The following is a 25,598-nucleotide window of genomic DNA, read 5'->3' as shown; positions in this document are numbered from 1 at the left end:
TTCCATGTCTGCTAGTCCAAACAGCCATTTAGCTCAGCCTTCTCAAGGCCACTTGACTGCTTCATTAAACATTAAATATTCCCCCTCCCCCCACTTAATGAGATACTGCAATGAATATTCTAGTTTTAATTGTATTTTCAATTTGATTTTTTAAAGAAAGCACTTTTTGGTTCTATTTGGTGCTGCTGATTAGCGACCTTTTTTGGAGGCATAATCTGGCAGGACAGAGGGATGAGGCAGAGTCTGTGTGTGTCTGTCTTGACTGTAAAGCAATTTTTTTGAAAATTACTTATATATTTTATTATGTGTGTATCTATAAAGTGAAGCTTTTCGTCAGTTTTGCATCAAAATCACAGCTTGTCCTGCAGATTTATTCCAAGTGCAGTCCTTGGAGTTTAAGTTCAGGCAAAAGTTATTCTAACAAATTTATTGTGCCTTAGGTCACACGAGCAGTTCAGCTTAGCATCCCCTGTGGACATATTGCCAGACATGAAACGAATTGAGAGCCGTTTCATGTAAAATGCTTCCCCTTAAACAAATTTCTGTGCACTAGGTCCTTTGTAAAATTGAAAATAACGCCCCGCCCCCTCCCTGACACGTTGCCAGAAGGAAAGGAACTTACAATTGCTTAAGGCACACTGGCGGGCTTTGCTAACGTGCATGGCTTCAAAGACTTTGGTTTTTAAGGGCAGGCAGGGGATAAGTGCAGATAAGGTGAAGGACCACCTGCTCACAATTGTGGAGAGGAGAGGAAGGGGGTGCGCCACTGTAACAGTGACACCCCCCCACAAACACACCTGAAGAAGTGCAAAATGGCAGTCGGAGGGACAACTGCCAGTCCCAAAAAGGCAGCCACGTGGTTTCTAGGGCAAGAAAACGGTGATTGCTATAGTCTTTTCTGAAGCCCTTTTCCAGGAACCACTCTCCAGATGAGTCTCTCTCTCCCCCACCCGCACATTCCCCGCCTAATTCCAGGGGGTGACCCCCCCCCTTGTGTTACCTGAAGGCAAAAATGATTGACAAAATGGGTCACCTGCGCTCTCTGCCTCCAACTGCCGCACAGCTCCAACTCCTCTTTCTGCAACGCCAACTCTTCAGCTGCCTTGTAGTCCCAAGGATCGGGGCAGCTGGCCTTTTACGGCCATGGGGTGGACCAGAGGGAAGACCGCTCCACTCAGGTCTGCTCCCAAGCCCCGTCCGCCTGGCCTGGCCAGAATGGCCAGAATTTAAACCAAGGCTGCTGGGGACACCCAACATTCTGCTCGGTCGCCATGGAGAATTCTCACCCAACTGCCGGCCGCCTCTGCAGCGTTGCCCCCAGGGATCCGGCCCCGTTGTGATGGGCTGCAACTGCCACCCACGACAGGACTGGGTAAGTGGCCATTACGAGGCCTTAAAGACTGTCGATGTGATTGTAATTCTGTAAACAGCTTGAGTGACAGCATGGAGACTGTAAGAAAAATTACAGTTTCCTTTTTAACTTCTAAAGCTCTTTCAAATTTCCATTTTTTGTATTGTGGGCTGTGTGGGTCAGGCCAAAGGGGCCCCTCTGAGTCCAGCACAGTCAGCCAGATCCCCACACAGTGGGTTGGGCTAGATGACCTTTTGGGAGCCCTTCCAATTCCACAATTTGAGGATTCTTTCCGACCTGTGATTCCTGCCTTGTAGGGGTTGGACTAGATGAGCCTCAGGACCCCTTCCCACTCTACCATTCTATAATTCTTTGCATCTTTCCTGGGTCTTCCAGTCTGTGCATTTTTTTTTTATTTCTTAAAAAAGAACAGTTTAATTGAACAATGTAAAAGAAAGAGTGAACAATGACAATTCCATATATTACTATTTAATGCATAGGTATTATCCAAATGCATGCATGTTTATTTTCAACCTATTATGTTTTGCATAAATGTGTTCCAAATATACTTGCCTGTGCAAAGTCTACGTCTGTAAGCAATACTTGGGAGTAACTAATGCGTAAGCAGCTCTCAATATATATATTTAGCAAGCACGATTGGATGACAGCAAGACTCTGTAAAATGAAGGGGTTGCTCTTTATGTCACAAGCTGGGCTGATATGTAGCATTGGAGCTATTTGGGTGTAGTATTGTTACCTAATGGTGGTGTAGGATTTCCCTGTCAGTCCTCCCCAAGGTCAGGGTTGAAATATTCCCATCTTCAAGATGCCAGTATGAAGTACCAGCATCAGGCCTACAGAGTGTTAACAAAAACTTAATTTAAATTACTAGGCAATACTGTAGTCAGATTGGTTTCTGGCAAACACTTACCAATCCTGTGCAAGATAGTCTCTGCATTCTCCTAAAAAAACAAACAAAAAAAACAACAACCGCTAAATTTGTGTGCAGACAGGGGTGCTGAAAAATTGCAACACCACAGACCTGTGAGTCTTGTCTCTCAATGAATGAGATATTAATATTTGTCCTTATTTTGCTATAGTTTGTTCAGCTTAACATAGAAGTGAAGCCTGAGACTGGATACAGTGGTGCTTCAGGTTACATACGCTTCAGGTTACAGACTCCGCTAACCCAGAAATAGTACCTTGGGTTGAGAACAGCAGGAGGCCCATTAGAGAAAGTGCGCCTCAGGTTAAGAACGGACCTCCAGAACGAATTAAGTTCGTAACCCAAGGTACCACTGTAATTGAAATCAAGAACAGAATAATAAAACCAGGTCAAGGGAAACTGATCACAGTATTAAGTTTGTGTTTCATTTAATGTATTAAGCAAATCCTCTCATAAGCAAGAGTGGAGTCCCTGCTTTTTCAGATCTAACCCTGATATCTTGGTCATGTTGCAAATCCTGTGCTGTGTTCTGCTTCCCATCAGGAACAAGGATGTCTCCATCAATGCAAAGGTAGAGGACACCTGTCTCTCCACCACATCAGATGAGGATGTTCTTCAGGGGAAGATGATCAGTATCTTCAGTTGCAAGATCTACACTTCTCATCTTGGGATCACGGTACATTGTTTTGCCTTGCAAGGATGCTATTAGCTTTGGGTCCTTCTTGCAAGACCTCCTACCACAAATAAAGACCCAGCATAAGAAATATTTTCATAACAAATATACATAAGCTGCCTGATTGCAGGGAAAAAAAGCTCAGAGTGATATTGTCACTGAAAATTATTACAGCAAGTATTTGAAATGTTCCAAAGGGTAAACAATAGGCTGGGACAAATTAAATATTACACCAACTTTCTAAACATCTAAGCTCACCATTATCAGGGCAGGCTCCCTGTTCTGTTCTTCACGTTGCTGCTGCTGTTTGTTTGCTTGATGTTCAATTTATATACCACCCTTTATCAAAAGATCCCAGGACAGTGTACAACACATTACATCAGAACATCAATGATAAAAACATAATAAAAGCATAATGACAGTCTAATAATAAAATAACATAATAATAGTCTTCTCCCTCACACTTTCACAGGCCATAGATTATTTAATAGTTATAAGGCCTGAGTAAAGAGGAATGTTTTTGCATGTTGCCTAAATAATAATAGTGATAGTAATAGTAATAATGCTTTATTGTTTATATGCCGCCGATCTGACTGGGTTTCCCCAGCCACTCTGGACAGCTTCCAACAAATTAAAACACAATACAACATCAAACATTAAGAACTTCCCTCAACAGAGCTGCCTTCAGATGTCTTCTGAAAGTCAGATAGTTGTTTATTTCCTTGACATCTGATGGGAGCCCAGGATGCTTTCCTTCTCTCAAAAGATCCCTGTACAGCAGCCTCCTAGCTATCGCTGAGCCATTCATCAGAGATGCCGTGGGGGGAAAGGTAGGACCCTTCTAACTCTAGGTTTCTATGACAACCTTGTATGCAGAATCGGGGCCTGCCTGGCTGCTCTGGCTTTTGAATTGTACCCGCATAATGGGAGACTTTGTCTATGGCCATCAGGAGATGGTAACCCAGTTTTCAGCTTTAAAACAGGTTCACCAAAAGGCTTTGAGGCAGGTGAAGTACAGAGCGCTCCCTGGTCCTACCCCTGACTTCCACCCACATGAGATGCGAAGGGGCTCTTGCGGGGGGGTGGCTTTCTATGTATTCCCTACACTAGCAGGTGCCCAGCACACTTTCTGCTGCATGTGTGGAGGTCAGGGATGGGGTCAGAAGGAGCAACCTCACTCCCCACAAACACACATCTGACCTCTTCAAACTGTTGCAGCTGCCACATAATAGTAATAATAATAATTTATTATTTATACCCCGCCCATCGGGCTGAGTTTCCCCAGCCACTCTGGGAGGCTTCCAACAGAATATTAAAATACAATAGTCTATTAAACATTAAAAGCTTCCCTAAACAGGGCTGTCATCAGATGTCTTGTAAAAGTCTCGTAGTTGTTGTTCTCTTTGACATCTGGTGGGAGGGCGTTCCACAGGGCGGGGGCCACTACTGAGAAGGCCCTCTTCCTGGTTCCCTGTAACTTGGCTTCTTGCAGTGAGGGAACCACCAGAAGGCCCTCGGTGCTGGACCTCAGTGTCCAGGCAGATCGATGGAAGTGGAGATGCTCCTTCAGATACACTGGACCGAGGCCATTTAGGGCTTTTTAAAGGTCAGCACCAACACTGAATTGTGCTCAGAAACGTACTGGGAGCCAATGTAGGTCTTTCAAGACCGGTGTTATATGGTCTCGGCGGCCGCTCCCAGTTACCAGTCTAGTTGCCGCATTCTGGATTAGTTGTAGTTTCTGGGTCACCTTCAAAGGTAGCCCCACGTAGAGCGCATTGCAGTAGTCCAAGCGGGAGATAACCAGAGCATGCACCACTCTGGCAAGAGAGTCTGGGGCAGGTAGGGTCTCAGCCTGCGTACCAGATGGAGCTGGTAAACAGCTGCCCTGGACACATACTTTGAAAGTATGGGGCAGGGGGCATGTAGCTTGCCCAACCAATCTCTCAGCTCCTGTTTGGCCACACAGTGCCCAGCAGTGCCTTTAACCCTTGTCTTTCCTGTGTATGTGTGCATTAAAGAGTTTGGCAGAAACTGGAGGAGTTCTTCACCCAGCAGAAAGGGCCAGGACACCGACCAAGCAGATTCCCCAGTGTTAAAGCGTTTGCCAGCACAAAATCGAAGACATCCTATCCTGGTGCGGGAAAAGGTCAGTGATCCCATATTATTTTCTCTGGAATAACATATTCCCACATACAAACCTGTTTGGGCTCTGAGATCTTCAGGGGAGAGCCTTCTCTTGGTCATCTTCACAAGCATTGTTGCTGGGGATGTGGGAGAGGTCCTTCTCAGTAGCAACCTGGGGCTCCCAGACAATTTTGGAACTCCCTCCCTGGAGAAGAATATACTGGCTTGCTCCTTGCTCCCCTTCTGCCCACAAGTGAAGACCTTGTTCCCACAAGAGCCCACAGGGCAGCATTCCAAGGTTAGTATGACCAAGGCAGAATAGAGTGGGACTACAGGCTGGCGGGACGCGGGTGGTGCTGTGGGTTAAACCACAGAGCCTAGGACTTGCCGATCAGAAGGTCGGCGGTTTGAATCCCCGCAACAGGGTGAGCTCCCGTTGCTCGGTCCCTGCTCCTGCCCACCTAGCAGTTCGAAAGCACATCAAAGTGCAAGTAGATAAATAGGTACCGCTCCGGCGGGAAGGTAAACGGCGTTTCCGTGCGCTGCTCTGGTTCGCCAGAAGCGGCTTAGTCATGCTGGCCACATGACCCGGAAGCTGTACGCCGGCTCCCTCGGCCAGTAAAGCGAGATGAGCGCCGCAACCCCAGAGTCGGCCACGACTGGACCTAACGGTCAGGGGTCCCTTTACCTTTACCTTTTGCAGGCTGGCAGTCCTGAACACTCTTCAGAAACTGGGTTTTGCCCCTCAAGCCCTTCTAAGTCTGGGCTTGGGCCAAGCAAAAGCTATGGTTAGGCAAAGAATTATAGACACCAAGAGACAACAGGACTGCTCAAGGTTCCCCGACTACAAAATGGTAGAAATCGAGAGATACATAGCTGCTCCAGCAGCCTATCTCTTTTTTCTTGTATCCAAAAATGCAAGAAGGGCAGGTTTTTATGTGTTTATACGCCTATCGCACTTTTAAACTTAAAATCCATTGTTGTATATTGTTTTAAATGTTCATTTTGCTGTTGGGATTGTAGTTCGATTTGTGTTTCACAAGCTGGTCTCTGACTGTAATAAATTTCATGTCGTGAATGGGACTGTAGAACTTCCCTTGATCTGGACACCAGACTTCTGTTGATGCAGCCTAGAATAGCCTTAGCTCTTTTTGCTGCTGCATCACACTGTTGGCTCATGTTCAGCTTATGGTCCACCAAGACCCCTAGATCCTTTCCACATGTACTGCTGGCAAGCCAGGTGCTCCCCATTCTATACAGAAGATGCCAACCAAAGATGGGGCAGCCGGTACATGTTGCACTGCATGAGAACATGATACAAATCCCATGGACAGGACAGAGAGAAGTGTATTGGGAATGTTGCCAGAGAGAGCAGAGAGCACAGTAAACCAGGAGACCTAATCCTGCATCTTATTGACTGGGTCTCTCTCTCTCTGTTTGCAGATCAAAGCTGGAAGTAGAAGCAAGGGAAAAGTGTGAACTTCAGCGCCAGTGGAAAACCCAACACTGTTGAGAAATCTGTGTAATGAGGCAATGTACATTTGCTTTGGGCTTTTCTCTCGTATTGCTCTATTTGTGGAAGTCGTGGTGAAGTAGAGACAGTGCAGTGTAGTGGTCACAGCACCGGCCTAGCACCTGGGAGAGAGCAGTTTTCAGATTCTCCCACTTGGCCATGAAGATTACTGGGTGTGACCTTTGGGCCATTCTCCAGTGCTCAGGTGAACCTACCTCACAGGGTGGTTGTGAGCATAGGGGAGAACAATATATGCCACCTTGAGCTCCTTGGGGGAAGGTGGGATATAACTAGTAATAAATAAATAATAGTAAGTAGTATAATTGGGGGGGAGCACGGAAGATACTATAAATCCAATAATAACCCTAAGAAGCTGCCCCCATGCGTGTGCAGGTTTTGCTCCTGCTTTTTGGAAGATTCCCTAGTTATATAAAGTTGTTCAAAAACAGTAGTTCCCAAACTTTTGGGCCCCCGCCTTCTTGGTTCCAAAACCCCACCCCCTGGATCCACTAAGTTACCCTATAAAATGCATTGTTCACAATAGTGGTTTGCACAACCGAGTAAGGACGATAGTAACTCAATAAAGTTAAATAAAAACAGTAAAAATTAATTACACATCTATTCAAAATCAAGTGAAAACTCTTGTTTAAGAAAGCCGATAAACTTAATCCCACCAAGGCCCCCACTTTGGGAACCACTGTTAACGCTGTGCTTTAATGTTGCAGACCTTGCAATGAAGGGCAGGTAAATGAAGAGGAACAAGAAGAACTTTGAGGTCCATCTTGGGAGTCCATCGCAACCCACACCCACCTTAAATTGGCTCTGGTTCTGCCAGCAGTTGCCCTCCCTGGCTGTGCAACCCACTTGCCCCAAGGTTCTGCCTTCTGGAAGGATGTTTGTCCATATTATCCCAGCAAGGAACAAATCCCTTTACCAGTCACAGGTACAGTGGACGGGGGGAGTATTTGATCCCTTGCTAAATTTACCCGTTGGCCCTCTGACGAAGAAATGACCAGTCCATAATTTTAAAGGTATATTTATTGTAGCTGTGAGAGACAGAATAACAACAGGAAGAAACCCAGAAGCCAAAAGTCAGAGACTGATGTCAGGCTACCTGGTATCTTCACTGTATGCAATGAGCTGTGATTAGAAGCACCTGCTGTAAGGGAGAGTTCTTACCTGTAATCCCAGCTCGTTACAGTACCTGTACAAAAGACACCTGTCGACAGAAGCAATCAATCCAGCAGATTCCAAAGTAGCCACCATGACCAAGAACAAAGAGCTGTCCAAGGATGTTAGGGACAAGATTGTAGACCTGCCCAAGGCTGGACTGGGCTACAAGACCATTGCCAAGCAGCTTAGTGAGAAGGTGACAACAGTTGGTGCAATAAATCACAAATGGAAGAAACACAAAATAACTGTCAACCTCCCTCGGTCTGGGGCTCCATGCAAGATCTCATCTCGTGGAGTTGCAATGATCAGGAGAATGAAGCAGCCCCGAACTACACGGGGGGAACTTGTCAATGATCTCAGGGCAGCTGGGACTATAAAAGGTAAAGGGACCCCTGACCATTAGGTCCAGTCGTGACAGACTCTGGGGTTGCAGCGCTCATCTTGCTTTACTGGCCGAGGGAGCCGGCGTACAGCTTCCGGGTCATGTTTGCCAGCATCACTAAGCCGCTTCTGGCGAACCAGAGCGGCGCACGGAAACACTGTTTACCTTTCCGCCGGAGCGGTATCTATTTATCTACTTGCACTTTGACATGCTTTCGAACTGCTAGGTTGGCAGGAGCAAGGACCGAGCAACAGGAGCTCACCCCGTCGGGGGGATTCGAACCACCAACCTTCTGATCAGCAAGTCCTAGGCTCTGTGGTTTAACCCACAGCGCCACCCGTGTCCCCAGCTGGGACCATAATCACCATGAAAACAGTTGATAACACACTATGCCTTGAAGGACTGAGATCTTGCAGAGCCCGCAAGGTCCCCTTGCTCAAGACAGCACATGTACAGGCCCATCTGCAGTTTGCCAGTGCACATCTGAATGACCCAGAGGAGAACTGGGTGAAAGTGTTGTGGTCAGATGAGACCAAAATCGAGCTCTTTGGCATCAACTTAACTCGCTGTGCTTGGAGGAGGAGGAATGCTGCCCAAGACCCCAAGAACACCATCCCCACCATCAAACATGGAGGGGGACATATTATGCTTTGGGCGTTTTTTTCTGCTAAGGGGACAGGACACCTTCACCGCATCGAAGGAACAGTGGATGGGATCGTGTATCGTCAATTCTTGGGTGAGCGCCTCCTTCCCTCAGCCAGGGCATTGAAAATGGGTATTCCAGCATGACAATGAGCCAAAACACACGGCCAAGGCAACAAAGGAGTGGCTCAAGAAGAAGCACATTAAGGTCCTGGAATGACCTAGCCAGTCTCCAGACCTTAATCCCATCGAAAATCAGTGGAGGGAGCTGAAGGTTTGAGTAGCTACACATCAGCCTCGAAATCTTACTGACTTGGAGAGGATCCGCAAAGAGGAGTGGGACAAAATATCTCCTGAGATGTGTGCAAACCTGGTGGCCACCTACAAGAAACGTCTGACCTCTGTAATTGCCAACAAGGCTTTTGTCACCAAGTAATCTTTTGCAAAGGGATCAAATACTTACAATGCACATCAATCTCTGACTTTTTTCTTCTAGCTTTCTTGGGGTTTTCCTGTTATTCTGTATCTCACAGCTACACTAAACCTACCATTACAACTATGTTCTGGTCATTACTTCGTCAGAGGGCAAATGGGCAAATTTAGCAGAGGACCAAATACTCTCCCCCCCCCCCCCCGCTGTAATTGGTCACTAATGTGAAGGCTTTGAAAGGGGCTCTGCAGCCGTTTAGGGAAAGTCATTTGGGTCATGGGACCCCCCTGCTGTTCCCAAAGATGCTCTGCTCTGGCAAATCTGCATGGCAGTTTCACATAAAAAGGAAGCCTAAATCATGCACAGGATGATCCCATCACTTCTGGGGAGAAGAGACTCTGCTACTCTTCCTAATCTGGGCATCCTCACTCCATTAACCATCCCCATTCTCATTCTTTTTATATAACAACTAATTTAATAATTTACCCATACTTGAGGTTACATTGGATAACTCATTACTGCCACGCTTCAAACAGCAGAAGCAAGCAGAAAGATGTGGCCACCAGTCCCTCAGGTGTCACCCAGCTACCCAAAATTCACTCTCCTTTTATATCATTTTTAAAAATTAAATTATTTCAAGTATATAATAACAACAACATGCACATATGTAGTACGTTCCCAGTCTTGTTTGTTTCGATTTGCAAGGCCCTTGTCCAAGGCAGGCAAAGGCAGGTTCATGTTATTGTGAAAATGGATATAAAGGGAATTTTCATCTCTTCTGATAAGGTTGTTAGAAGTTTCAGGGTGGATAAAAGGAAAGGCCTTCATGCACCACATAGGTAAACTGTGGAACTCCCTTCCACAGTAGGCAGCGGTGGCCACCAAGTTTCACAGCTTTAAAAGAGGACTGGACAGATTCATGGGAGAGGAGAGGGCTGTGGATGGCTATGCTGAAACCAGGGATGGGGGGCAGTTAAATGACTCCCCCAAAATCCCATGTCGTCACCATAGCCTCTAACTAAGGCCAGAAAATGACCATTTACCCAAGCACCATACATAGACAACAGCAAAGCAGCTCAAAAGCAGTCTTTAAAATTGGAGCAATAAGCAAATATTGTACTATTTCCTCTGCCTATCTAATATAGAAAACTGTAGAAACTTCAGATAATCGCCAAAATTCTATGGTTTGACAGATTTCCTTGGTTCCAGCGGCTAATGACTCCTCTGGAAGAGGGGAATCCAGTGGCCCCCCTGACTCCATAATCCCTTAAGGATAAGGCCACATACTCCTTGCCCCTCCACAAGGTCACTTAGCCACAGGCAGGAGGCAGTCAAGGGCAGTACTTACCCATACAGAAGTCCATCGGGATGGTAGATTGAATCCTGATACTTTCAAAGGAGAAGCAGAGGAAAGCCTTGCAGCTAGTGGGATGTGTAAATGCTTTTATTCTTGGGAAGCAGGTACTTAAAAAGGGTCAGGAACAAGGATGATGAACGGGTGGGTGATGGGCTCATTGTTCTACATGCCAAACACTCCTGCTTTGTGACGTATTGGTGATGCTGTTGAAAGATGTATTATGGGAAATGGGGGGAGGTCCTAAAAGTTCGTGGATTATTATTTGATATGTTAATTGGATGTTTTTTATTGGAAAATTAATAAAAACGATTTAACAAAAAAAAAAAAAGGTTCGTGCAACCCCATACTCGGGGTTCCTACTTTCTGTGTTTGAACCTTGCTGCAACAAATACAGATCAGGTTTACTGACTGCTGTTTTGTTTCTTTAACTTGGCTGGAGACTCCTTTTGCTGACCGGAGGGACTCGCGGGAACTGGCGCCCCATGAGCTGGGCAGCAGAGTAAATCTGTGCCCCAGGATCTTTTCCCTTATCAGCTGCTAGCCAGGACAGCTGTGTTCTGCCTGCACAGCCAGAAGCAGCAGTGCTTCCGAATACCCATTGCTGAGGAGAGGGCTCAAGTGTGTTTTTGTGGCTCACATTTAGACATATGACATGCAACAGTTACGCAAAATGAGAATTAAAGCAACGGAATGTGCTCCAATAAATGTTTCTGAATATATTAACAAAGTTGTGTTAAAGTATATACAGTGATACCTCGGGTTACATACGCTTCAGGTTACAGACTCCGCTAACCCAGAAATAGTGCTTCAGGTTAAGAACTTTGCTTCAGGATGAGAACAGAAATTGTGCTCTGGCGGCGCGGCAGCAGCAGGAGGCCCCATTAGCTAAAGTGGTGCTTCAGGTTAAGTACAGTTTCAGATTAAGAACAGACTTCCGGAACGAATTAAGTACTTAACCCGAGGTACCACTGTATATCTTAATCATTACAGATATGAAATGATGTACATTGTGTCTGCTCAAATTGTTGAGCATGACTAAAATGTATTTTGTATCAATAACAACGTTAACGTATAGGGAGAGGGAAATGAGGTTATATACTTCATGCCCACCAAACTGCTGTAAACTATTCTGTTCTGCCATATGCCTTGTTATTCATGTAATCAATAAAATCACACCAAGCTGCATAAAAATGGTTGTTCCTTTTGGCCTCTTGCCACTTTCACTTTTTGCCTCTGTTTTTCCAATAACTGTTTGCCAACTTGCATTATACCATTGATCCATAGTCAGCAATCAAGATGCTGGACTGGAAGGGCCATGGGCCTGATCCTGCAGGCTCTTCCTGGGTTCTCACGAGAGGGCTGTTGGCTGCAGGTTTCCAAGCGCATACCAAGGAAGGAAGGGGGTCCTGTGGATGGATTTCTCCACATAGCTAATTTAGACATTTCATGTAACTGGTGGTGTAACTAATCCATAACATGGCTCCTTTTAAAATTTTTCACCTATGATCTTTTTCTTTTACTTCTGTATTTTTTCTATGTTCTTTTTTCTGATATCTTTCATTTCACTCCTTTATTGTGAATAGCATTTTATAGAGGTATAAATAACTGTAAATATGAAAAGAGACAAAGTATTCTCTAATTTTTTTCCTTGGTTATATGTATTTTCTTCCTTTTGTATTTTCTTTTGTTGTAAATGTTTTCTAATTTGTACTTAATAAAAATTTAAAAATTAAAAACAAAAACAAAACATGGCTCCTTGCGTTTTCCATTGATTTTGCCCCCCCCCCCGTAAAGTCCAGCAATTCCCTGTCCCTCCCCCCTTGTCTCTTTCTGCCCTCCTCCTCTGCCCCCCACATGAAATCTGGCGCTTGGCCTTCCCAACCTTCTCTTGGGCTTCCTGGGTGTATCTGGCCTCAGTGGGGGTCAGGGCAGAGCCGTCTCGGTCTGGTTCAGCCAGCAGGGTCTCCTCTTCCAAGAGAAACGCTCTGCTTTTCTCCTTTCTTTAGATAAAATAAAAGAAAAACGGTTCTAATAAACTCTTCCAGGTGTTGAGAAAACATAGGCTCTCTTTTCTTCACCAGCAGGATTTATTTACTGGCTTGGGAAGAAAGTGATGGCATGTTGAGCAGATCCAGAAGAGGGAGACATGAGACCAGAGATCCAAATTAGGAAGGAGGCCCGTTAACAAACGAACCACCTCCTGTTCATAAGTGCTGGTTGTGTACCTTGTGCTCCCAACGCAGCAGGCTGCTCTTGAGTTCCTGTTGCCCCGTCTCAAAAAAGGACATCCATGGATCTGAAAAACCCATAAAAGGCTGCCCCCAATCATCAAGGGGGGGTGTGATACAAGCCTTTCCCTGTGAGTATTTCCACTCTTAGCAGGGCTCCTACAAGGCTAAACCTTTTTGAGCTTTTTAATTTGAGAGAATATATTCTCTGTTTGTTTATTTACTTACTAAATCTGTATACCACCCTTCACCTGAAGATCTCAGGGGCGATTCACATGATAAAAATATGAGATACAAACACAAAAGGCATAATAAAAGCAAGAACAAAACTCTTCTACCTTCTATTATGTTACAACGTGGGGTCACCCTGTGAAGCGAACTTGGCAGTAGGTGCTCAACAGATGCAATACACAATTAGCCTGCAGAATTCATTGGCAGAAGATGAGGTGATGACAGCTAGCATATACAGTTGTCCCTTGGAAGCCGAACACCTTGGGAGTCAAACATTTTGGCTCCAGAACACTGCAAACCCAGAAGTGAGTATTCCGGTTTACAAAATTCTTTGGAACCCGAATGTCCGGCACGGCTTCTGATTGGCTGCAGAAGCTTCCTGCAGTGAATTGGAAGCCATGCCTTGGTTTCCGAATGTTTGGGAAGTCGAACAGACTTCCAGAACGGATTCCATTTGACTTTTGAGTCAGGACTACTGTGAAGAATGAAGGAGCAGGAGGCAAGGCTGCTGATCAGTGTCACGGGGAGCTGGCAGCAACACACACTACTGGCTAAATGGAACCTCTGTATTCAGGGGCACTGTACCTCTGAGTAGGGACACAGCAGGAAAAGGCCTCACTTGCAGTCTAGTCGCCTCTGATACAGAAGAATATCCTCGTAAGCAGGACACACCCTGGTTCTAATCTTTTTGTTGTTACTTCAGGTCCTGTCCATCCTATCTCCATTTTAAGAGGTGTCAGAGGCAAGGATGAGCCTGAGGGGTTGCACATCCACCATTCTTCCTTGCTCCTACAATTTCTTTTGCCATGGGTCACCACTGTTGACGCTGAGCCATGCTGCTCTCCCTGCCAGGAAATGGGGTCTCTCCCACCTAAGAAAAAAGTACATCACAAAGGCAGATAATGTGCAAATTCATGTGTTCTTGCTGTAAGTGTATCTTAGTGCTACAGAGCACAGCCGTCCTGGCTAGAGACTGATGGAGTGGGGTAGGAGCTTTTGATGGTGGTCAAGACTTAATCTGGAGGGGTTTTTGTGCTCTTGGAATTGTTTTGTATCTTTATTGTTATACATTATTATGAATTACCTGGGGCCTGTTTAATCTTACTGTATGCTTACTGAAATGTTTGCGTTTATTATTGTTTACTAGCGGGCACATGTATATATTAGTGTAGTTTGTGAATTTGGGCCCATCACACCAAAAATCGGGTGAAGTCATGCCAAAGTCACATTTCAGTCTGCCATCTCAATTCAAAATGACTCCTGGCTTCCAAATTTGGTGTGAAATTCATTTTAATGTAAAATCACCTAATCCGCCTGTTCCCAAAACAATATGCAAACACGGCTGTCTTTCCAAATCTGCACTTCTGAACGCTGCAGTGTGGTTTTCTTTCTTTTTTAAAATTAGTTTTTAATAAGGTTTTTTTGCGTTACAAAGAAAACATAAACAGGGAGTGGTACATTGTCTCCATATTTGCAGTTTTCAGGCCAAAGAACATAGTACAAAATGAGTATATTAAGGGAATATGTATATTAAAATAGCATGCAAACTGAATTATAATAGGGGCTAGTGTTTGCAAAATGTATTTGTATTATGGCAGCAATGCGCACTAATATGCTGATGAAAAATTGTAAAAATACAGAGATGTGCAAGAACTGAACTGAAGATTGGGAAGGGGAGAAAAGGTGGATAGCCAAGACTGATTCATGGATCCCTGCTGTTACACCAACAGAAATGCTTCTGTTAAGAGTTTTTCCTCCTTCCCCCCTCTTTTCAGAGCTACACATCTCTGTCTCAGCCAAGTGTCACATTTTTAAGACTAGAGGAGTTCAAATGCAAAGCAAACAGCTCTTTCCAGTTGCCAATGTTTTGTTCTTTCTTTATCCTGAGCTGCGTTGGCAACAGCAACCAAACAGCTGAAATGAAATCAGTTTGATCTATTTAATCTACAGGAGACACTGGGACAAAGCAGGCGTGTGTCCGTTGTGCTCTGATTTCTGCCTCTCTCCTCTCCATCTGCCGTCAGAAATTTGGGTTTTCTGCCAGCCCCCTCGCATGCAGCCTGGACACGCATCCAAGCCGCTTACATCCCCAAGGCTCCTGCTCAGTGACAAGTGGCTTGCGGTGCCCCGGCTGGCTTGGTTGAGTGCCAGAGGCATCGCTGCCGTTGCCGAGTGTTGCTTCTCGGGGGTCAAAAGCAACCCAGGCATCCTGGCTGGCCTTGAAGTACTTCAAGCCAGGCATACTCACGCACCCACTTATGTTGTTAACCCACCGCTTTCCTCGCTGCCCGATTGCACAGCAGCCCGACCAGACGCATGGCTAGGGGTGGCGGAAAAATCCATCTCCGTGTCTAGTTTGCATTGCTTGAACCAATTTGCAAAGCAGAACGCAGCTGTGCTTTGAAATTTGCACTTCTCCAACCAGTGTGCACATACACAAAATTATAAATTAGTGACAATACAAAAAAGCATTATATAAGAGAAATACTGCTTTCTTAAGCGTTTTTAAGAACTCTGGTTGGATGAGAGATGGTTGAGTGCTGGGGTGTCAGTCAAGGTATTTGGCTAGAGAATGAGCAGCTGTGATGATGTATCTTTTGCCATATAGTGTGTGCCCTGATGGAAATGCTCTTGCAGACTCTTTGGACTGGGGAAGCATCACTGAATGATGTCTGACCAGTTGGGAATATGGTGTGAGCCTCTGTACTTGAACCCCAAGGGGAATTTACCCCACAAAACTCTTGCCCAGAAAGTTCTGGATGTGATATGCAGGAAAACAGCACTATACAAGGCAATAAATACTCTTATCAACACAGCTAAGACCTCACTTCTCCAGAGGAAAAGGAGAGAAGAGACAGGCTTGTGATACTGAAGATCTTGGCATCAGTCAAGTTTCATTTCCCTATTTCCGCACATCGTTTTACATGCATGTTGCTTTAGTTCATAACCCCAAACCTAAAGTCTGAAACCAGAGCAGTGCTCAATGGCTCCCGTCTCCCCTCCTGGGAGACCCATTAAGAACGTCATTACAGCAATTCGCACTCAGGTTTACATTCACTTGATAATCCGTGTTAATCCTTGTCATGTTTGTTATGTTGCTATGGAGATCAAAATCGCCATGGTGAAGTCTTTGGAAACACATTTCCCGTCAAATTTATGCTCGTGTCATAAATTTGGGGGTTTGGATCATTTTGATAATTTATGTTACGATGTGTGTGGTGCATCTGAAAATTTTTACACATCACTTAGGAAGACAGGCGAACTAATGCCAGTGTACTGGAAGAAGCAAAGATCACCAATGTTGAAGCAATGATTCTTCAACATCAACTTTGTTGGACTGGTCATGTTGTGTGGATGCCTGATGATCATCTTCCAAAGCAACTACTCTATTCTGAACTTCAAAATGGAAAGCGTAATGCTGGTGGTCAACAAAAGAGGTTGAAAGACTGTCTCAAGGCAAATCTAAAAAAATGTAGTATAAACACTGGCAATTGGGAAACACTGGCCTGCGAGTGCTCCAGTTGGAGAACAGCCTTTACCAAAGGTGTCCTGGGCTTTGAAGACACTCGAACTCAGGATGCAAGGGAGAAACGTGCTAAGAAGAAGGCACACTTGGTAAATCCACACCATGATCAACTCCCACCCGGAAACCAATGTCCCTACGTGGAAGGATGTGTGGATCCAGAGTTGGCCTCCACAGTCACTTATGGACTCGTTAAAACCGTGTTTATGGAAGACAATCTTACTCGGCTACGAGTCATCGCCGAAGAAGCATGCTTTTTTTTTTGGATCTGGAAGGCGCCTCGAGGGCTTTCTGGTGAGATTGCAAAGCAGCATTCCCCGGGGATTTGGAGCCACGTGGCCTCAGGATCAGCCCTTGGGACTTTCCCAAGACCACATCCGCTCTCGCCAGGTTACACCCTCCGGTGAATAATGTGATTGTGCTTTTTTCTTGCGGCCAGGCAGGATGAAGAGATGTGTGGGTGTACAGAGCAAGCCTCGTGAGTCTGGTGTGAGCGGAATGCAGCTATTGTTGAGGAAGTTAGGTATGTTCAGCCTGGAGAAGAGCAGACTGAGGTGTCACCTGAGATCCATCTTCCAAGATAGGAAGAGAAATTGGAGCAAGAGTTTTCTGCTCCTCCAGCAAGGTTTCAAACCAATAAATTCAAATGCCAAGAATGGAGATTCCGGCTGAACATTAGGAAGAGCTTTTTGAGGGCAGAAACTGTTCAGCAGTGGGGCAGACTTCACTGCAGAGGTTGGATGGCCATCTGTCAGGGATGCTTTAGCTGTGATTCCTGCATTGGACTAGATGAGCTTTGGGGGTCCCTTCCAACTGTACCATTCTAGGACATGACAAGGTTTGCCGCTTCTTGGATGGGAGTCCATTGCAGACATGTATGGAAAGCAATGCGTTGCAGATTGGGAGCAGCTGCCTCTGGGTGTGTATTTGGAAGTGCATCTCGTGCGTGCCGAAACAGTCAAAAGATACTTATCCCAGCTTAAAGGCTAACACATTTATTATAGCATGAGGTTTCAGGAACTCAATCCCACTTAGTCAGATGCATGAAGTGAAATCTTCATTGGCAGGTATATAAAAGAGAAGTGTAAGGTGGGAGTTGAATAGCAATGAGGTGCAAAAAAGCACAGTCAGTGATCATTAGGGCTTAAATTATGTTTACGCGCGTTTCACCATTTTTAAGTATCAGATTAATGATCATTGCCGTAGTGGCGTAGGGAAACATTTGCAGGAAATAGTCTTAGATGACACAAAATATATCCGGATACTAACGTTAAATAAGTTGGAGTTCCTGTTATTAAATATATCAAGAAAAAAGAACACCAAGAATTCAGGCTTTTTTCTTGATACAAAAATATCCTGACATTCATCCATAAGCTAATTAACACATCTAGTTTGATTTTTTTTTTTAAAAAAAATGGCTCTGTTTAGCCAACAATTCTTGGTATTCAACTTTCTGGTGAATGCTGGTTCATATTTCATTGCTACACGACACCATCACAATCTGCAAGCGGTGAGAGACTGGGGGTTCCAGGCACGCAGGTTCGGTTTCCTTGGAAGGAAGGTCAGCGTAGACTATGGTGTCTTTAGGATTATATGGGCTTATTTGCACTTATAAACAATCTGGGGGGGGGGCTCACAACATTAACACCCCAACTGATCGTACATCTCCATTCATCACAGCTTTGGATTCAGCACAGAACAAGCAGGTCTCTGTGTCTCCAGCTTCCAGCCTGCTTACAGCTCACCCCCCCCCTCAAACTTTGGCTCTTCATCTCCTACCTAGCAGCTGGGTGAGGGGGGTGGAGGAAAATCCCACCCATTAGCCTGAAGGGCTTCACGCCTTAGCTGTAGCTCTGGCAACCTGGCTCCCTCTTTGGGGATGCTGATGAGGCTACTGGAGTGGCCAGGTAAACTCATTTTCTTACAAAGAAACTTGTCTGACCAAATGAGCAGCCAATTCTATTAGATTGTAACCACCACTAAATACAGTCATACCTCATGTTACGTCCGCTTCATGTTCTTTCAGGTTACGTCCTGCGGCGACCCGGAAGTACCGGAAAGGGTTACTTCTGGGTTTCTCCACATGTGCAGAATGACGTCACGTGCATGCACAGAAGCAGCGAATCGCAACCCGTGCGTGCGCAGACGCTCCGCTGCGGGTAGCGCTCTTTTCATGTTGCGAACGGGCCTCCGGACCGGATCCCGTTCGCAACCAGAGGTACCACTGTACAGGACCCCAAGAACTGGGAGTGCCTCAGGGCATCATCCTGACCGCACGTGCAGATCTTGAGCTGAGCCTGGGAAGCCAGTCTAGTGCCAGTCTCTTGGAACGGCAACCCAAGCAGGTGGTGGGCTCAGCAGAAGACGGAAGTGACGCTGAGCTCTGTCCAAAGTCAACAGCAGCAGAACAAAGAGGGATTTGCAGCAAGACTCTCCTCCTCTTCCTCCTCCTCCTCGCTCACTGTTGTGTGACATCCTACGGAAGTTATGAGAGACTTGAAAGGAGGACTTGGGGTCCCTTGCAGACAACGCCTCTGTTTTGGCCTCCAGGAAAAAAAGGACTCCTGCCAAAATAAATCCCTCTGCAAATCTCCCCTTAACACCCATTTCCCCAAGGCACATCCTGGCAAGCAAGAAGCGTTTACTTTCCTGGTTCTGAGCCGAGACCTGACAGGGTCACCGTTGGCCACATCTGTTTTCCATGTATCGGCTGTTTTTGTGCGTAAAACAAGGGCGGGGGGGCGGGTGTCTGATATTTACAATGAACAATGTCCCTGCAAGGGAGGGCAGCCAAACGCGCCCATGACTGAGTGGACAGAAGAACGGAGGAAGATGCCTTAGACTGAGTCAGATCTAGCTAAATATTGCCTATGCTGATTGGGTTTGGCTCTCCGGCGTGTCAGGCAGGAGTCTCTTCCAGCCCTACCAGGATATTTCAGAGGGGATTGAACCTGCAGCCTTCTGCAGGCAAGGCAGATGCTGAGCTAGGGCCCTTCTCTAAACCAGGAAGCTTTACTTCCCTCCTGGGGTCAAGCTAGTAGCCCCAGAGAGGAAAATGTATCTGTCCGTAAAGGAATCTATTTCTGTTGCTGTTCTCACCTGAGCCAGTGTAATGGTCTTTGTGGAAAGGCCAGGTGTTGTGGAGTTGCCCCCTTTGAGCCCCAATAAGAATAAGGAGCAGGCAGAGCCCAGGAGGTGCCGGGGTGCCATGCTGTAGCGCCAGCATGTTGGGGTTCTCGAGTCCAGATGCCCTTTCATAGGAACATAAGCAGAGCCTTCTGGATCAGAGTTCGAGTGTCTTCAAACCCCATGACACCTTTGGTAAAGGCTGCTCTTTCCATTTTTAAGTTCGGAATAGAGTAATTGCTTTGGAAGATGATAGTCAGGTATCCGCACAACATGACTAGTCCAATGACGTTGATGTTGAAGAATCTTTGCTTCAACACTAGTGATCTTTGCTTCTTCCAGTATACTGATATTAGTTCACCTGTCTTCCCAAGTGATGTGTAAAATTTTTTGGAGACACCGTTGATGGAATCTTTCAAGGAGTTGGAGATGGAGTTTATAAGTGATCCATGTTTCACAAGAATACAGTAAGGTTGGTAGTACAATAGCTTTGTAAACAAGCATTTTGGTTTCCCTGCGAATGTCCCGGTCCTCAAACACTCTGCACTTCAATCGGGAGAAAGCCGCACTCGCAGAGCTCAGGCGATGCTGGATTTCGGCATCAATGTTGGCCCTTGTGGAAAGATAACTCCCTAGGTAGGAGAAGGGCTGTCTGCTATGACCCCAAGGTCTCATTCCTGGTCCATCACTGCCCGTTCAGACCCTATGAGCGTATATGTGAAAATCAGGCTGTTGTTTTTTTGCCCTGACAAATGATATTGCTGTTCTGGAATCTGGAAGCCCCTTCAAATAAACCTTTTCTCTGATTCTGGGCAAGGTTATTCTGCTATTCCAGGCAGGAGGAGGGAGGTGGCTGCCAATATTCTCCTGCCAAGCGGTGGGAAGGCTGTGTCACTCCAAAACCAGCAGAAGACGGCTGTCGGTGACAGCCAAGACCCGTTACCCTCCCTGAAGCCGTAACAGGTCATGATCAGTCAAGGCCCACTGCGGAGAAGACAGACAACCCAAGGAAGGGAGGCAGCTACTCTTCGGAGCCTGAGGGGTCTCCCTGTGGGTGGGTGTCCACGTGTGTCAACATGCATCTGGCCGTTCCTTCATTCAGCATTCAGCGTGGGGCAACGAAAGAGCCTTTCGGAGCCAGAGCTCAGGCTGGCTTTTGCATCCTTTGCAGGGATGGAGGCATTCTGTTTTGCTCACTTCACATTTGGCCGGCGCTGCCTGCTGGCTGATCTCATGGCTGAGGGGCCGGTCCACGCTGCTCCTGGAGAGGAAAACACGTCGGCAAGCCAGCGGCACATTCACCTGGTTGTTCTACAAGGCAGGGACCAAAACAAGCTTGGCTGCCAGAGTCAGGCATGGCTGAAACCTTTTCCCTATAGATTTTTGTAGTGTGCACATGGATGCTTTTGTTTTTGTGGATTTCGTACATGCAGATGCTCTGATCTATTTTTTAAAAGGACTTCATTAAGTAGTCAAAGTGTTTCAAAACAAAACAAAGAGTCAAGGAGTAACTTGCTGCTATAAATCCATACTACCTGATTGGAACATAAAGAGGTTAGATCTAAAGTCAGACTAGAAAATAAGATTCTTCTCACAAGAACTGAGAGGGCGATCAGTACCAAAGAAAGTCAAATTTGGTGGGAACCTGATTTTTTTAAGATATGCATGGATTAAGCAAGAGGCACATGATGCCTGAGCTGTTGGGGTAAGAAACTAGACAGGACACCCTGTGGGGCACAGGATGATTCAGTGGGGTGGTGGTGAGGTCCCCACACCCTCTGTGAGTGCCAGAGCCAATATCTGCTCCCAGCAATGCAAACACTATTCAGCCGGACGCTGAGGCATATCTGTTCAAATGTCAATACTTTGCTCAGGTGGTGCCAGACTGGTGGGAGGGTGGGAGCAGAAGCCGCCTTTGAATGTCACAGTTGACACACAGGGACTGAAAGCTCTCTGTGGGACAAGTCACAGCAAGGGGTGGGGGCCGCACCGCTGCTGGTCAAGCTTTTGCAAAGGGCAGCTCCAGTTTCCTAGGGAAATGAAATCAAAAATTTAAGGTCTTATATGTATATAATAAATGTACCAAGCAAACACGTACATAAATATATAAACCACATGTCTGAAGCAGCACAGGAAAACAGCCGTGGAACCATTTTGACTCCCAAACTGACCAAATGATTTCTCTGCAAGGTCAAGGAAAATAAAAAAGCCTCCCCATTGCCTTTTCATTCACAAATCCTGTCTTAGGGGTATGTCTGTGTATGACTAGGGTGAGCCTGTGACCTGACTCAGGAACTAAGTATTTGTCACTACAAAAGATTGGCCAGGCTCCCCAGGGTATCCAATCAAGTGAGCATTAACAAGTAACCTGCCAGACAGGAGATAAACAAGGCACTCAGATTTCTGTTGTAGACCGCCCTTTCTGTGATGTAGGTATGATGTGTCTGGGTGGTGGTCTTGGACTCCAGGGTGGGCAATTAAAAATGTCTATATAAGGGCGGACACACCTTTGTTCTGGGTTCCTCCTCGTGTGTGTGAGGGGAACACCCTGTTGCAACAGATCAATAAAGGTCAGGCTTACTAGCTGCTTTGCTTCTCAATATTCTCTGGTTGGCCTCTGTTATTTTCCCTGACCGATAGGGAACCCACTTGAGGACTCTATCCGGGCTCTTGTGTCCCCCATAAGGGAATAAGGGCAGGTTTTCGTTTATTACAGAAATAAAAGCAAAAATGGAGGATTCAGGAGACTATCTGCTCTCCTGGGAAACCAGGAAGTCTGAGCCTGAAGCTCCTCATTCATCTGATGCACCCAAAAGCAGAAATCAAAAAGTCCAGCTGGAAGATACAAGGGCAGCTTTCCCAAACCCAGGGCCCTCCAGATGTTTTGGAGTCCAGCTTCCATTGCCCCCTCCCAGCACAGCTGCACACCCATCAGCCCAGCGTCATACAGCCCCTGACTGGGGATGATGGGGTTTGTTGCTGTGGCTCAAGGGTTGAGAACTCGCCTCGCCTGCAAGAGGCCCCAGGTTCCATCTCCAACAGGACTGGGAAGAGGTTCCTGGATCAGGCCAATGTCACATCCAGTCCTGTCTCCTGTCTACACAGGGACTGACAAGGCGGTTGTAGGAAACCTGCAAACAGGATTTGAGGACAAAAGCATTTCTCACTTCCTGTGGTTTCCAGCAACTTGGATTATGGCTCCAATGGTGGAGGCAGAGCTTAGCTACCATGGCTTAGTTGCCATTGATAGCCTTGGATTGGAGGAATCTGTGAGTTGGGAGGGACACCAAGGGTCATCTAGTCCAACCCCCTACAATGCAGGAATAACAGTGAAGTATACCTGGCAGATGGCCATCTGACCTCTGTTTAAAAACCTCCAAAGAAGAAGAGTCCACTACCTTCTGAAGGAGACCATTCCACTGTCAAACAGCTCTTACTATTTACGGGACCGCCTCTCCTGGTCTGCCCCACAGAGGACCTTAAGGTCCATGAATAATCCTGGTTTAGAGGTCCCAGGCCCTAAGGAAGTCAGATTATCCTCCACCAGGGCCTTCTCAGTGATGGCTTTGACCTGGTGGAATGCTCTGTCCCATGAGACCAGGGCCCTGCAAGATTTAACCTCCTTCCGCAGGGCCTGTAAAACAGAGCTATTCCACCTGGCTTTCAGTTTGAACTTAGCCTGATCTTTTATTTCCCTTCCTTCCCTCCCACTCCCCTTTTTATGAAGATTACCCGCTCTGGGATCCCACAGCTAATTCTCCCCTGGTCTCCTCGCTGGCCCAAGTAGGACTAATTTAGCCAGCTAGCCCTGGGGATCATCTAATGTTTATTGGATGGATTTCCCCCCAAATTGATTTTTGAATTCTGAATTTATTGTTATTCACGCCAGGCACTCCTGTCTTCCATTGCCTCCCGCAGTTTGGTCAAACTCATGCTGGCAGCTTCGAGAACACTGTCCATTTTCTCCTGCTCTGGAGGGGAGGACCTGAATCAATTATCCAGGTTTGTTGTCGTTTAGTCGTTTAGTCGTGTCCGACTCTTTGTGACCCCCTGGACCAGAGCACGCCAGGCACTCCTATCTTCCACTGCCTCCCACAGTTTGGTCAAGCTCATGTTAGTAGCTTCGAGAACACTGTCCCACCATCTCGTCCTCTGTCGCCCTTTCTCCTTGTGCCCTCCATCTTTCCCAACATCAGGGTCTTTTCCAGGGAGTCTTCTCTTCTCATGAGGTGGCCAGAATATTGGAGCCTCAGCTTCAGGATCTGTCCTTCCAGTGAGCACTCAGGGCTGATTTCCTTCAGAATGGATCGGTTTGATCTTCTTGCAGTCCATGGGACTCTCAAGAGTCTCCTCCAGCACCATAATTCAAAAGCATCCATTCTTCGGCAATCAACCTTCTTTATGGTCCAGCTCTCACTTCCATACATCACTACTGGGAAAACCAGAGCTTTAACTATATGGACCTTTGTTGGCAAGGTGGTGTCTCTGCTTTTTAAGATGCTGTCTAGGTTTGTCATTGCTTCCCCCCCCCCCCGACTCCCTCAAATGTTCCTCATAAGGCGTAGGTCAAGACCCCACTGCAATAAGATTCCTCCCACTCCAGACTTCAGAATCAGCCCTAGAAATTTACCAAAGAGTCTGGCTGTTCCTGGGCGTGGGGTCTCTGCATGAGTCTGTGTTTCTGCTTTAATGTCCGCAGGGTGAACTGCAGGGGTGACAGGAAGGCAAACAGCATCTGCTGAGATGAAGAAGAATTCTTGACTCAGCTTTTCTCAGAAGCGGCTGCTGATTCTTCAAGTCACATCACCCTCCAGTTTACTCCTTGGTTGTCTAAGCAAACTGTTGTGTTTTTTTAAAAAATGTTTTTTATTAGGAATTTCAACAATTAACAATTTATAAAAAATACATCATCCTCATTTTTTCCCTCTCCCCATTTTTCTACTCCCCCTCCCCTAAAAAGACAAACCCACCCTCCCACCCCACCCTCCAGACTTCCCTCAGCTCCTCTCTCTCTGGTTTCTCAGCACATATTATTCTCTGCATGTTATAAAGTTGTAAAGATCTTCAATTGTCTAAGCAAACCGTCAAGTCAAACATGTTGACCTAGAAATAGCTTGAGACAGTCAAGAAGAAACTTCGAGATAAAGGCAACAGAGACTTTAAAAAAAGACTGGGAACCATTTAGTATGTTATACTTACAGAAACATTGTAAAGAAGTGGACTCACTAGCAGGGTTTGAGTAAACACAATTAACAAAACAAACATAGAAATTAAGGTGTAAAAATTGGAAAATAACAAGAGCAGAACACTATTCAATTTAAAGAATGCAATATTACGGTATAAGAAAATAAGCAGTAGATTATGTAAAGAACCAGAAGAGGAAGTTGAGGGAGGTCGTGGGCACTGATATGGGAATTGCATTTTTCTTTTTCTCTGAGAAAATGTCATTGTGATGAATATAAAACTGTAAAATTTAATAAAAACTTTAAAAAAAAAAAAAAAAAGGAGACAGTCATGTGGCGAGGAAAGCAGGGGAAAGGTCCCTGGAGAGATCCAAGCCATGGAATTAAGCAGGGCAGAGAAAAAGTCCTCCTTCATCCACTGCATAGTTAAACTATGGAACTCCCTTCCACTTGAGGTAGTGATGGCTTTATAAATCCATGCAGTAGGAAAGGGCTTTCAACAGCTTCCGACCTCTGCTTAAAAACCTCCAAGAAAGGAGAGTCCTCCCCCTCCCAAGGGAGACCACTCCACTTCTGAACAGCCCTTACTATCAAAAAGCTCTTCCTGGTGTTGTCAGAACCTTGTAACATGAAGCCATCGGTTTGAGTCCTACCCTCCAGATCAGGAGAGAACAAGCTTGCTCCATCTTCCATGTGACAGCCCTTGGGATATT

The 25,598-nt window shown here is 46.0% G+C and overlaps 1 protein-coding gene and 2 long non-coding RNA genes across 5 annotated transcripts in view; 1 reads left to right on the top strand and 2 right to left on the bottom strand.

Moving 5' to 3' along the window:
• Window positions 1–25,598, bottom strand: part of LOC308480030 (uncharacterized protein) — a 164,451-nt gene that overhangs the window by 68,023 nt on the left and 70,830 nt on the right. The window lies entirely within an intron of this gene.
• Window positions 131–11,645, top strand: LOC308480252. 2 transcript variants are annotated; one of them, XR_013987952.1, is made up of 5 exons: window positions 131–1,372; window positions 2,841–2,973; window positions 3,737–3,800; window positions 4,992–5,119; window positions 6,541–6,652. It is a non-coding gene; the product is annotated as an uncharacterized lncRNA (long non-coding RNA). The 2 variants fall into 2 exon arrangements; XR_013987951.1 differs by lacking the exon at window positions 131–1,372 and adding an exon at window positions 11,557–11,645 and having other exon boundaries at window positions 2,847–2,973; window positions 6,541–11,326.
• On the bottom strand, window positions 2,701–10,724 carry LOC308480255. Its single transcript, XR_013987956.1, has 2 exons — window positions 10,586–10,724; window positions 2,701–3,031 (listed from the first exon to the last, which is right to left on the bottom strand). It is a non-coding gene; the product is annotated as an uncharacterized lncRNA (long non-coding RNA).

This window comes from Podarcis pityusensis, assembly GCF_964106645.2.
Source record: "Podarcis pityusensis genome assembly, chromosome: 6".
Taxonomy (NCBI): Eukaryota; Metazoa; Chordata; class Lepidosauria; order Squamata; family Lacertidae; genus Podarcis; species Podarcis pityusensis.
The sequence above is the reverse complement of the archived record's forward strand: the minus strand, read 5'-3'. Positions and strand labels throughout refer to the sequence as shown.